Here is a 15120-nt window from a genome sequence, read left to right as displayed (position 1 = left end):
CCTTGTAGTCTCTGTCCATAGGTTTCACCTGAACAACCCCTCTGCTGGCCGAGAAAAGGAACTACCCATGGTTTCTCTCACACCCAGCCCCCAGAGCACACTCGCTTTCAAGGCGTTATGGCCGCACCCAACGTGGGAGGGAGACACGCAGAGAGAGAGAGAAGCCACATTCCACCCTTATCTGTTGTCTTGCACCAAACAGCACCCCGTACTGAGGAGGGAGAGAGAGCGTGTTCTCCCGAAGGAGGGAGAGAGTCACAGGGAGACACGCAGTGGATATTCACATTATGGCTAATTTGTTTTTCTTTAAGTTTAGTTTTAGTTTTGTTTTTTATTCAGGATGATGAACATCCTGACACAGTTACCATTCAGGATGAAGAACATCAAAGTTCATGAGGAGGTTATAAGGAGAATAACGTTGATACTTTAATAGGACAACAGTGATGATAATCTAATGCAATTGGACTAAAGAAGGTGTTGCTATTAACTAAGTGATTCATATTATTTTCACACAGGAAAGAATAATTGAATAAATATGGATATGATAAAGAAGGAGTATAATAATAAAATAAAATAAAGTAATCTTGATAAACTGTACAAGTAGGACTACACCTATTAAAATATGGGGTGTATCTCTTTGGTCAAGGATGACAGGTGGATTGAAGCCACATCTGCTGGGAAGGGGTCCTACATGCTATGTTGTCAATTTGGATTCGGAAGTAGTGGGTTTACCTTTCAAATGCCACTACTGCTGCTGCAACACTTTAATAATTTTAACTCTGATAAATGACTTTTTGTTTTATAGTTTCCCTGAGGTGTATTCATTACGCACACACACTTGGCTGCATAGGGCAGATGGGGCTGAAGACTCTGTCTCCATCCCTCCACTTTGCGATCTATACCACCATATAGGTGGGGATTGATTGTATTCCAGGTACGGCATCCTGCAGCGAGCCAGTATGGAAGGCTGGTTAGCCAACGACGGGTAAGATCCCACCTTGACACCCGGGACGACCTAAGGCAGGCACAGTCACGATTACTTGGCAGAGTCGCTGTGGGCACTGGCTCACTTGATCATGAAGTGACGAGCTGCAACAATCATGGGAAGTCCCGTCTGGGGTGTAGGGTGGAGGAGGAACAGGAGTCAGATATGTCAGCTCTGGCAGCAGAGGTGGTCTTGGAACGGGGCATGTCGCGTTTTATTTTATTTTACCTTTGTGGTATAGAAGGCCACTAACGCATGTACGTTTTTCGGTTTAGTGCATGACTTTGGAACAGCGTGGTCTCCGGCGGCTGATGGTAAACCCACCCATATTGGGCTTTGGTTTTGGACATACTGGTTTCGATTTCCCTTCCCAAAAGATTGGTTTTAGTTTGCTGATGGTTAAGGTTAGACGTTTCGACGTTGGTTGCACCAACGGCGTTCTTAGATTTGCTTATCATTTAATGTGCATGGTTTTGACCATTGCCCAAGGGGGGAGGTATTGAGGAGAATTAAAAAAATATATATATATATATAAAAAAATAATATAATTATAATAATAATAATAATAATAATTAGAAAACAAGGTTTTTCTTCACCATACTTGCAAACAATGATTGACATCCAGCTAAATGAGTGTGAAATATTTGAAAAAACAGTGTTCAACAGATGGGTAGAAGCAGTCCCATCAGAAGACCAAAATGCGGTTACGGTAATCAAGGTTCTGACTAGAGAAGTCATGCCAAGGTTTGGAATTCCGTCACAAATTAGCTCAGGCAATAGGGCAGCGTTTATTCAGAAAACACTCAAACAAGTGATTTAACATCTGCATGTCAAACAAAGATTAGGCTGTGTCTACATTCCTCAAACCACAAGGTATGGTGGAGAGAGGAATGGGACGCTTGAGACGAAGATTAACAAAGTTAAATTAGAGTACTAAATTAAAGGACTAATGCACTACGGTTGACACTAATGAGTTATCGCATGAAAACTAACAGAACGACGCATCTAACCCCGCATGAAATGCTTAAGGGTCGACCCATGCCTTCACTTAACATTTGAGGGTCCCAAAAGGGACTTCCATTAGAGTAATTAGAAATAGAATTAAGGAAAATATGTTTGAACATCTAACTGTTGTACATAAGTTTGTAATTCCAGCAAGAGAAACACGAAGTTCCAGGGCCAGAGGAGGAGCCAGATGCAGACACGCCCGGAGCCGACCAACTACCCAAGGATGATGCAATCAGATTTCGGCAGGGTTTAAATCAGTCCTGTTTTGGTGGTCCACTATTAACAAAAATGTTGATTGGATAAATAATATATACTATAATCAGCAACGTTTTGTCAATTTTTCCACGGATAAGGTCAAGGGACTATATAGATATAGATATGCTATTGGCAGAGCACGGAGGGGTGTGTGGGATGATGAAGACGACATGTTGTACTTTTATCCCCAATAACACAGCACCGGATGGGTCGGTGGCCAGGGTGCTGGCAGGGTTACAGTCCCTCAGATTAGAGTTGGCAGAGAGCTCCGGCATTAATGACCCCTTCACAGGATGGATGGAGAGCCCAATGAGCGATGGGCGCTACAAGTGCAACAGGTGCCATCCAAGCTTACCTGGGGATCGAGTATACACCGGAGAGTTTGGACGCGGGACCGCCAGAGGGGCCCGACCTGATCCGGCTGGAGAACATGGTGGGCTGCCCCATTCCCGTCCCCGCCAACGGCACCACCCCCCTCCCACCTGATGCACCCACGTCGCCCGGACCAGGGATCTGCGTTCCGGTACCAGGGGCTGCGGCCCGTTCCCTTAAGGCTTAAGGGCGCCCCTGGCTGTATTCGCTTCTGTACGCTTCACTGTTTTTAGCCACTCCCATATCTATGCCCGCGTCTACGCAACCGACGCCGGGAACGCAAATGTTGTTGTTTATATCGCTGTCCCACTAGATGGAGCTCGGGGATACACACGGGCGAGATTCCAGGGGCCTTGATTGCCCGTTTATCAGATGAGGTCCTGAGCGCAGTTGAATAAAAGGGTCTAATGCTCAGGTGGCGCCTTGCGACCACCTGCCCGTGATGACGCTCAGGACTATTCCGTGGTTTCAGTTGTTCCCGTGCCACGGGCCTACCCTGAATACCCCATGCGTGTGATTGCTTATTGTTACACGACCAGTTAACTCCTCCTCACATCCTTAGTGTGTGGTCATCTAGGGATGGGTTGAGGGGGATTGCCATTCGTTGTGTACCTCATATCTTTCTGATATTATTATTATTATTTAGGGACACGTTTCATGGTTGCATTTCTTTCCTGTGATTGTTATTGTGTAGTGTTTGTGTGATTGTTGCATTTTTGTTTATATCGTTATTGTTTACTAGTAGTTTTGTTGTTGCATTTTGTTGTTGTTATGGTTTGGTGTTGGTTTTGTTGTGTATCATCTGCTGCCAGTATTGTTGGTATTGTCTGCTCGCGATGTAAGGCCGGGGTGGATGCCACCCCCTAGGTGGGGTGTGTATGGCATACCCATGTCTGAAGCATGGGTAGCGTTTCTCCCACGTGGTTCCCCATACGCCCGGTCCAGCGAGTTGTTTTAGTCCCATGCTCATGGTTGTTTGTTTTTATGATAATTTTGCCTTCTTTCTGTTATTTCTAATGGTGTTATAATGGTAGTCCCGTGCTGGAGTCCTATCCCTCGTACCCCAAATGAGTAAAAGTCGTCTTGCGACGACTTGAGGGGGATATGTTGGGAAAAATAACCTGATGAGCACATCACATGGCAGGCACATTAATATATAGTCGACTCTTGCTCTAAACCCAACGAACACATAACACAAACATGATAATATATAGTCAGGTCAAGGCCGGAGCTGAAGGCCCCATCTCCCAGGCAGGCAGATGGTGGACACTCAGACAATGCACCAGTATCATCTCCAGAACGGGAGAGCCACATTAATTTATCACACAGGAGACACCTCGAAGCTCTCCCTCACTAGAAGGAACACATGCAGATACTAGGGGCCTGAGAGCCACATTTAATTTATCACACAGGAGACACCTCGAAGCTCTCCCTCACTAGAAGGAACACATGCAGATACTAGGGGCCTGAGAGCCACATTTAATTTATCACACAGGAGACATTTTGAGAGCTCTGCCCCGTTAGGAGGAACCAAGAGATACACCTGCCCATACCAGGGCCTCAGAGCCACATTAAATTATCACACACAAGACATTTCAGGGGGGCACTCCCCCGTTTTAATTTATCACACCAGAGACACGAGGAACTCTCCCCGTTACGAAGCTCTCTCAGGGCCTGGGAGCCAAAACACACCGAACCGCACACACCTCAAACGCACACACCTCATCGAGAGGAGGATACAGCATAAGACTGTATCACACAGGGACTCTTCACCTTCTTCTGAAGCAGACCTTCCACGGAGGCGAAGCTCCAGACGAACCATCAGCGCTGATTAGGGACTTAGACATATTCGATCTCTCACGCTTTATGACTCTGTATAACCGTTGCCACTTTACTTAATAAATCCAAGGTCCTCGTGCCGATAGACTTTATTACCTCTCCGTCTCATTTTATCTGGTCCAGTAGCTAGACAGACCGTTTTTCCCAACACGACACCATTTAATGTGCAACCGTCTGATGTGCCAGACAACCTCCAAATGGAAATAATTGATCTGCAAAACAACAACGAGCTCAAAGCCAAGTACCACAACCTTTCTCTGCTGGACTTTTACAAACTGTATGTTCGTGCTGAGGATTTTCCCATCCTGAGGAGACATGCCCTGAAGTTTGCATCTCTGTTTGGGACAACGTATCGCTGTGAACAGTTCTTTTCAAAACTGACTCTTGCAAAGACTCGCTTCCGCTCAAGACTGACTGACTCAAACTTGGAAAACCATCTTCGAGTAGCATCATCATCACTGCCAGCTGACATCAGACGCCTTGCTAGAGAAAGTTCCAGCCATCACATTAGGTGAGTCTAGAAATGCAGCAAACATGAGGCTTAGTAACACAGCAGTTATAGACTTTTTTTGTCTTTTTTTTCATCTTTAGTTATGTTTTCATAATGGTATGGCCCTCTGAGGACTTTGGAAAAATGTAAATGGCCCTTGATGTGAAAAAGGTTCCCCACCCCTGCTCTACAGCAACCCCACCACCACAGAAAACCTTGAGCCACCCGGACCTATAACAAAGTAAGGGGTATTTGTGGAACTATAACTTGCAACATGGGCAAGGCAATGTCTTGGAATTAATATCTGAAAGCATAAATGTTATTTTTGGTTTCTTAGTCCTGCCCCTGAGAATGAATTATCCCCTGCCATCCCTGAGATCCAGCCTAGGGTAAATCACTTGTTTTTCAAGAAAGCCATCCTCGAGATAGCTATGGATTTGATTAATTTTATACTCGCTGACTGTGGGTTTGAGTCTGTTACTGTTATTTTTTATTATTGTGTCATGCATTAGCGTGCCCAGCCCACAAGGGCTTACAAGACACCATTATAAAACATAGACGGACCTAAAACCAAAAGTAGATGCTAAACAATACTAACATTAACGATACAAACCATCCTCACGGTTCATGCTGGCTTTAGTAACAAAAGAGGCTAACATATAAACATTGAAGGTAAACAAAGATTCCATCCTGACATCATCATTACTCCAGAATATTTCAGGGTTTTGAGCCAACAGTTCATTTACAAAAGGTACTCTTTAGTTCATCATAGAAGGGACAGTATAAAAGAGAATGAGATTCATTGTCCACTTCTTGTCTCTGTTCCTCTGGGATTTTTTTAAAACTGCCGACCGCTATAACTTTACTTTTCCCCCTTCCATAGCAATGCATCTTCAGTCAGTGGAGAACATGAAGCTATGCTTAGGCAAGTGATTATAATTCCATTCTAATGTCTTGTAATGGCATACACATAAATGAAGCCTTGAGTCTTGGTGTTGGCTGTCATTATCATTGGCTACAAACTACACAGAAAGATACTTGATGATATAAAGGGGAATGGGTAAAATTACTTTTTGGAGAATCCTACTTTTTGAGAATACCATTGTCCCAATCTGTCCCAAGCTCCCCATTGCCACCACCTACAGTTATATTTAGTTTTTAGTATTGCTTTATTTACAGATATAACATGATGCACATAAAGTTACAATTTGTGTTTAATCCATAGCCTTCCAAAAATACATTGTGCTGTCTAATGCCTTGTGTGTTTGTCACCATGAGAACGTCTTTGACATTTATGTCTATACATGAATCATTTCCCTTGTTTAGAGAGGATGTCATCACATTCTCATCAGATGAGGAGTTGGAGGAAGTCCTGCTTGGATCCCCCAACAGGAGTGATCCTGATGTAAGCACATGATCCTGATGTAAGCACATAAACCCGCATGTTGTCTTATTATACAATGTTTGTTGTGTTAATATACAATGTGAAATGTTTTTTTGTTGCGTTAATATACAATGTAAAATTGTTATTTCTTGTGAAACTTAAAGTGCTTGATTCCATTATGGGACAATGTGGACATCAAGGCAATTCTCAACTCATTTAGACAACTTGGAGGCAGGCAGCACCGTCACAGTGATTGCCAGGAGGCGATATGTCTGGCACAAAGAGCCGTCAGTTGAATTCGTTTCTGAGATGGCAGCCGACTACGGCGGGCCTAGGAGGGAGTTTTTTAGGTGAGCAATAACTATTGATTTTACCATGGGCCTTGGTTAGTTTCCTGAATCCTATTCCTTGTCATTTGGTCATTTTGCATGTTTGTCACAATCTGTTCCTGTAAAGTTTTGTCTGGGTTCACAAGCTAATTTTGTCCTATCTGCCAGATCGTGTCAATCACCCTATCATGTATGCTATTCAAAACAAATTTCCCTTAACATTTTGTTACAGGTTGCTGATGCTCAAGGTACAGAGCATTTGAGGATCTTTGAGGGGAAGCCTGGAGAGCTTTTTTTTTTTCATATGGTCTACAAGCCCTGGACCAGAATATGTTTTACACAGCGGGAAAACTTACGGCCTGGTCCATTATCCACAATTGACCAGGCCTTCGTTGTCTCAATTATTCCCTTTTTGCACTCATGTGCAGCCAGGAGGTGGACCTCACGAAATTTGACCTTGGGCTTGTCCAAATTGAGAATGATAACCAGAGCAAGATAGACCAGGTAATACTAAAGGTGCGGCCACACCAGACGCGTATTTCGCGTACTTCGCGTATGAAATCGCCATTTTTTCCATAGGGAACCATTGGTTTACGCGCGTATTACGCGTAATACGCGTATAAGCAACATTGTACGCGCGTATGAGGAGCGTATATTTACGCGCTATACGCGCGTATATCGCGTACATTTCAAGAGTTCAAAAAATTGAACTTTTTACGCTCATACGCATGACGATTAGCCATGTTGCCCAATCAGCGTTGAGCTTGACCCGACGTCACTGGCAGAGAGTAGTGAGCTTGGACAGAAGCATACGGCCGACATCTTTCTTTATTCTGTGTGGAAATAGTAACATAGTTACGCCATTAAATGCTTTTATGGAAACATTTCTAGCGAGAAATGTGCATTTTACTTTCATAATGTTCGCTCGTTGAATGTGAAGGATGTTTGGTTTGATAGTTATGACGAAGAGGGAACGCTCCGTTCACTTGCATGGACAGATTCTCTGGTTACTAAGCAACCTCAACGTCTTGGCGGACTATTTCTCTGCTGATCAACACTACAGACACTACACGAACAGAAATGGAGGTGGATCAAAATATCATCGTCGCCATGTGCGGTCGTACAGGGACAGGAACAAAACAGAGAGGGCGTGGGTCGACGTGGCAGTGGATATTGGCGTTCCTGGTGTGTGTGTGTGTGTATTTTGCTTGGCTTCAGCTATCGGTTGTGTTCTACTGTGAAAAAAGTTAGCGCCGGTTAGCGGTAGCACCAGTTAGCAGTAATATTAAGTGATACTACTACAACACTGTCCCGCTTGTCAGGTTACACAACTTATTATGTATATATGTTCTTGTCAGTGGACGTATGTCGCAGGAGGTGGAAGTCACTCAGGGACAGGTATAGCGCGTATTGCGCGTATGCGACCATTTTTGACACAAAATGGTCAAGCAACATTATACGTGCGTATCTCGCGTAAAAAGTACGCGAGATACGCGTCTGGTGTGGCCGCACCTTAAGAGTACTACTTCAGGTGTGTTACAATCTCTAAGAACAAAGTGCAATGCCATTTATGTATGACTCTTAGCATTTATTGCAAGTATGCACATTCACAATTATAGTGCAACATGAAAATACAAGAAGACAACCAAATAATCTGGAATTCACAATGCTCACCTTCTATGTCCTCCATAATGTAAATCTCACTTTGTAAAGATGAGCCCTGCAGCACAGAGGAGGACCTGGAGACCCTGAAACAGATGTGTGGGGACTTGATTGCTGGCTGTGGTGTGCCAACAGTCTACACTGCCAACCTTCAGGATCTCCCACGAGTCCTTAACAGAGTTGTGGCGCATTTCATTTTTCATCGGTAAGATTGTTTTACTTTGTGCAAAATTACAGACCTTCTTCAGTATTGGGAGGTGATGGCCTGTATATACTGTACTTCTCTGAAAGGGTTTGTTGGTGTGGCCTGCATGTATTACTGCTGTAACTTTGTTCAGGAAAATTGAAGTTGGTGTACATGAGTGTGTGAAACAAGTGTTCTGAATAACTAATTTCCACAGAGAGCGAGACCATGTCTTTGTATTTTCTAAGCTTTCTAACCTCATGGAGTAATGTACAAACTGTAAATGCAAACTGTATACAAATAAAAGTCGTTGTATAATTACTAGTGCTGTCAAGCGGTTAAAATATTTAATCGCGATTAATGTCATAGTTAACTCACGATTAATCGCAAATCTTTATTCTATGCTAAATATCCCTTGATTTCTTTGTCCCATTAATTGTTCTCATTTTAATGCTCTTATCAACATGGAGAAGTGCATCGGCTAGCCTTGTGCAAATGTTTTTTTATTGATAACAACATTGGCATATACTGATCAAAACAGGACGATACAAAAAAAAAGCCTATAGTGCAATTAATCTATGAACATACAAACATACTGCCTTGAACATAGCAGTCAGGCTACTGCTTCTTTGTTTTGAGCCAAAGAAAAAAATAAATAAATTATAATTAAAAAATATTAAAATAATAATTTGCGTTAATCACGCGCTAAAAAAATTAACGGCGTTAAAATTGGTTTGCGTCAACGCCGTTAATAACGCGTTTATCTGACAGCACTAATAATTACATGACCTGGCATGATTCGAAAATAACAGGGTGTCCGCGGAGGTCTTAAAAGTCTTAAAAAGTCTTAAATTCATTTTTCTAAATTTAAGGCCTTAAAAAGTCTTAAATTCATCAAAAATGTCATATGCTGGTCTTAAATTTATAACTCGGAGGTCTTAAATTTGTCGGGGCAGGGTTATTTATTTATTTATTTTTCTCGCGGGACTTTTCGGGAAGGAGATGTACGAGGGGCTACTTTCTTGCTAGCTGCATATATAAACGGATGTCTGCGCGCTTGCTAGCTAGTCTGCAACAATGGGTAAATGCAAGTTCAACGTCAGTTGGCTGGAAGACGTCCGTTTCCGAGGTTGGCTAGCGTCCGTTGCCAACCCAGAACAGGCCAGATGCATTCCGTGCAAAAGTAGCCTACATTCAAGCTCGGCACCATGGGGATTAAGGCTGTCGTCAGCCATATGCAGAGCCAAAAACATAAAACCTCTGCCAGGAGCCACACACAGACCCCAGCCATTTCTACGTTTTGCATCTCTGCCCCGGCGCTACCGCCGCAGACGGTCCGCGCTGCTAGCACTGACCTGAGGGCAGCATTTGGTGCGACACCAACACTGAAAGCGGAGGTGTTGTGGATTCTAAACACAGTGCTCAAGCACCAGTCCTAAAACTCGAATGAGGGGATAGGAGATCTCTTCGGTTTGATGTTCCCTGACTCTCAAATCGCGAGCACCTTTACTGCTGGAAGGGACAAAACGGCGTATATAACTCGCTTCGGACCAGTGCCTTTCATCCGAAACGAGCGAATCTGCAGCGTCAACAAGGCTGATTTTGTTTTGATATTTGAGACGTTGAACCACGCCACTAAAAGCAAGCAACTTGACGTGCACGTCCGATATTGGGTCGGAGATCGAGTGCATTCCCGGTACTTGGGCTCGCAATTCATGGGGCCCCACATATATGGGGGTAAAAGGGATGATGATACATAATATTTTTTAGACAATATGCAGAATCTTTTTACTTACTAATTAACACGGTCGGCTATTTTGCCAGCACGCCACCCTAGCCATATTATGGGCAACCGTGTTCCCCTTGGCTGTGATTTGAACTTTGAATTCCTCGTAGGAGTTCATAATAATACATTGCTCGCTTTGGATGAAATACACCGCTCTTGCGCGATTTATTTTACATAAGGGTGAGTCAAATGACGTGAGAAACGCCCATTTTATGTGAACGCGCATTGAACCTAAAGCGGAAAACCTGGTTCAACTAATTGAATCTAAAGTGAGCGTCGTGGTACCATTTAACTGTGATTGCGAGTTGCGGCTCTGTCGAGCCAGGTTTTCCCAAGAAAGCCTGGGTATGTTCAACGAGGTTCGTGGTATAGCCTACCCCCCAGGTCTTACAGAAGGCATTTATTTAATGGTGAAAATATTATTAATCAGTGGCGTAAATATCGACGGTGCAACCGGTGCAGCTGCCCGGGGGCCCAGACGCTGTCACCCCCCTCTCAACAACTTACAACTTGGGTGCACTATAAATACGTGCTGGGGCACCCAAATTAAAAATTTAGGCGCACCAGTGCACCCAAGGAAAGAGTTAGTCTGGAGCCCTGGAGTATCACTTTATGTTCAATAAACAGACAGAAAGTAAACTTGAATGAGTCTCATTGAGTGACCATGCTATGCTTGGGTTGTAATACAGCGGGATCCCCCCCACCATCGCGGGTTTAAGGCCTTAAATTTCATTCAAGGTGGTATTAAAAAGGTCTTAAAAAGTCTTAAATTTGACTTGCTGAAACCTGCAGATACCCTGAATAAACTGGCTAACCATTTATTCAACAGAGTTGCAAGCATGATCCAGCAATTTACAGCTGGCATGAATGCTTGTGGCCGATTCTGGGACCTGGTGAAGTCTTACTGGAGGCAGTTTGTTCCTGTCTTCACCCACACTGGGTAAAAACTCACCCGGCACAAACTTCTGTCACTTTTTGTCAAAGCAAGGAGCGAAGAAGGAAGCAACAGGTGGGAGATGGAGGAAAGCACCCTCTATCTATTTGAGGACTGGCTGTTGGCCATTGAAGGTGCGTGGTATTGTAAAATTCTGAATCACTTTTTGACATTGTCATTTATCATTCCATTGACAGACTATGCCTATTAGTCTGGGTCTGATGCTTTCCTGACTTTGATCTTGACTCAAACCATTTGCGTTTAAATGAGGAGAGGATTAGTTGCCAGAGGTTTGTAATAGTAGTAATTAGTCTTTGAGGAGGAGCGTGATGGTCTGTTTCAAACTAGCTCTTGGCTGCCTTCATCATCCTACAGAGCTGTAAATAAATGTGTGCATAGATTGTTGGCTCCTGCATCATGTTTGAATTTCATATCAAGGTCCAAATATGTCTTGCTTGAGGAATTCTACGTAATATACATATCTAACAATCGTAATATGAATGCAACATGGTTTAATGTGGCCTGATTTACTCATACATTTTATACAGACTTAAGATCCTAATCTGTACTGCATTTTCACATAACATTTAAACCATTACAGAAGTGGGGATGGGACATAACTGACTGTAAATATATCAAACACTTTTTTAAGATGACTGTTTAATCACTTTAAACTGATGTCTGCAGAGGGAATTAATGTGTCTTGCACTGAGGGGGTCATTGGGTTTTGGGAAAATTTAGCTTTTATTTTTTGTTCTTTAAAAACAAAAAGAATCAGTTCATTTAAAAATAATAATATATATTTGCTCACCCTTTTCCTCGTTCTTTCATGGGTAGTGGCTTAGTTTCTACATTGTGTTCATAAGTTATTGCATTTGATTTTTTTTTTTAGCTAGTAGTTTCTCATGTGTTTCTATGTATGTTCTTCCTGTCATTTCCTTTGATAAACATGTGTTTGTTTACCTTGTTTTCATGCCCCTTGTGTTCAGTTCCTGGTTTCATATATAAATGATTTCATAAATCAGTTTGTCACGTTGGCCCAATTTGTCTATTACATAGGCAAAAACATTTTTAAAAACGTGATGAAGGTGCCTGGCAGCACACTGCCCAAGTAAATAATATTAGAACTACCCTTGCAGACCAACTCCATTCTTCTATCAGTGCATGAATGTTTTAGCCTGTTTCTACCAGACTCTCGTACTTCACTTCATTTCATTTCATTTGTACAGAGAGTCTGGACCTAATCAATTGACAAACGTTAACTCACTTGAAGGCGGGTGTCTGTTGAAGTTTAAAATGATTGGATCTGCCCAGTGCCACTCTGGATCTGCTATAACCAATCGCTAACGTTTGGTTGTGACGTATGTCATGCGCCGGGAATCACGAACCCCGTGGGGAGAAGCGGCACAACATCATGGCCACCAACAAAACTCAGCAAAGCTTGTTCTTGCTCCGGCTTTAACTTCTCAATATTCGGCAGCGTTGCCACAACAGACCGAATAGCTTCGCTCGCATCGTTCTCCATTGTCTTCTGACTACCGACCTACAACAACAACTCAAACTGGCGCACGACTTTATCGTCATTGTTCTCAGACACGCCCTCTGTTCGCTGATTGGGCGCACGCTGTGGCGGCGCCAGAAAACCAAATTACATACAGCAGGGCCAGACCTAGTACTGAAGGGAAATTCAAATTGAGCGGAAGTACTTAGGCGGGCGGAGCCAGGCTATGAATGTTTGATACTGTTCATGGAGTTTACCATGTTGATGTTTGAAGGCAATAAGAGGCTGGGGAACATAGGATAATTTTATAAAAGGGTCCCATGTTCCCCGCATTTCCCAAAAAGGGTCCTATGCTCTAATGTTCCCCGATATGTATGTTCCCCGGTCTGTTACTTTTTCCAACATTACTGCCAAATTCCGGCGGAGATAACCACCATTGCATGTCTAGCTTCATAATATAGCAGTCTATTCATAATATTGTAAGGACCACGGAAGAGGCAGTGAATGAAGTATTGATTAGACAGAGATTTATTACATAGGCCTACCTAATAAACCGTTGGAACACACAAGACCGGAAACCATAGCAACGCCGGTAAACAAACCCAGAGAAGCCCAATCCCTACGAGAGCTCCCCGCGCTACGGCCATCTGGAGGCGAGATTATAATAGCATATTATATATACTATTATATTTTATACTATATAGAGCTCCGGGAGACGCAAACGGCAACAATCACTTTCTCCTCCATGCTGCAGTTCACCCCGGCCTGCGCTGCACTGAGTTGGCCTGTTGAACACTGATGGCTGTTACGTTACACATGTCACTCAGTGGCCACGCTGTTGAACGCTGGTTGGCTGTCATCACGCGAATGCCGCGTCAAAGTTTAAATATCTTTAAAGATTGAGAGATTGCGGGGAAAAAGGGTCCTATGCTCCCCGGTATACAGTATATTGCTACAGGGGAACATAGGACCCTTTTTTGGAAAAACAGGGAACATAGGACCCGGGGAACATTGGAATGACCCCCTATGGTGCTAGACGGCCCTAATGGTCTGATTTACATCGGCCAAATGAGGGCCATTAATGATAATAATAATACATTTAATTTATATAGCGCTTAATATGGTACTCTAAGACGCTTTACATATTGCCCTATCAAAACTATGTAAGACAGACTAGGAATAAAAGAAAAACAGAGGTTAAACATGAAGAATAAGAGTTAGGTGGGGAAGGCTAGTGTGAAAAGGTATGTTTTGAGAGCAGATTTGAAAGAAGAGAGGGTTGGAGAGACTTTGATGTGGGAGGGGAGTGAATTCCAAAGGGTGGGGGCAGCAACTGAGAAGGCCCGATCACCCCAAGTCCGTCGCTCAGTCCGTGGAACTTGTAGCAGGTTGGCGGAATTGGACCTGAGGAATCGGGAGGGGGCGTGGTGATGGAGGAGATCGGCAAGGTAGGGGGGGGGGCTAGGCTGTTGAGGGCCTTGTAGGTGATGAGTACGATTTTGTAGTTGATTCTGTGTTTAATTAGAAGCCAATGGAGTTCACGGAGGACAGGTGTGATGTTTTCTCTGGAGCGGGTACCAGTGAGGAGGCGTGCAGCTGAGTTCTGGACATATTGAAGTTTTTTGAGGACTTTGTTGGTGGTGCCGTAGAGAAGACCATTGCAGTAGTCAAGCCTGGATGAAATGAAAGCGTGGATGAGTGTCGCAGCAGCGGTAGTTGACAGGTTGGGGCGGAGGCGGGCGATGTTTCGGAGGTGGAAAAAGGCAGTTTTGGTAATATGGTTAACATGGGGGAGGAAGGAGAGAGTGGGGTCCAGGATAACTCCAAGGTTACGGATTTTGGTGGAGGGGGTGATGGTGGAGCCGTCAATGTTAAGGGTGAAGTTCAGAGTGGAGTGAGTGAGGGTGTCAGGACCAATGATGAGGATTTCGGATTTGTTGGAGTTGAGTTTGAGAAAGCTGTTTTGCATCCAGGTTTTGGTGTCAGTCAAACAGTTGGAGAGGGTTGAGAGGGTGGAAGGACTGATGGTTTTGGAGGGGAGTTAAAGCTGTGTGTCATCGGCGTAACAATGGAACCGGAGTCCATGGTGACGAAGGATCTGACCAAGAGGAAGCATGTACAGAATGAAGAGGATTGGGCCAAGCACAGAACCCTAGGGGACACCGTGGATGAGAGGAGTAGTGGCTGATTGACAGTTGATGATGGCGATGAATTGATGTCCGTCGGAGAGATAGGATCCAAGCCAGGAGAGGGCGGTGCCAGTGATGCCAAGGGTGGATTGGAGACGGGAGAGCAGAATGGAGTGATTGATCGTGTCAAAGGCAGCACTGAGGTCAAGGAGGATGAGGATATTTAGGGAGCCAGTGTCAGAGGATAGCAGAAGGTCATTGG

This window comes from Gadus macrocephalus, chromosome 12 (assembly GCF_031168955.1).
Source record: "Gadus macrocephalus chromosome 12, ASM3116895v1".
NCBI classification, from domain to species: Eukaryota; Metazoa; Chordata; class Actinopteri; order Gadiformes; family Gadidae; genus Gadus; species Gadus macrocephalus.
Note: the sequence above shows the minus strand (reverse complement) of the source record.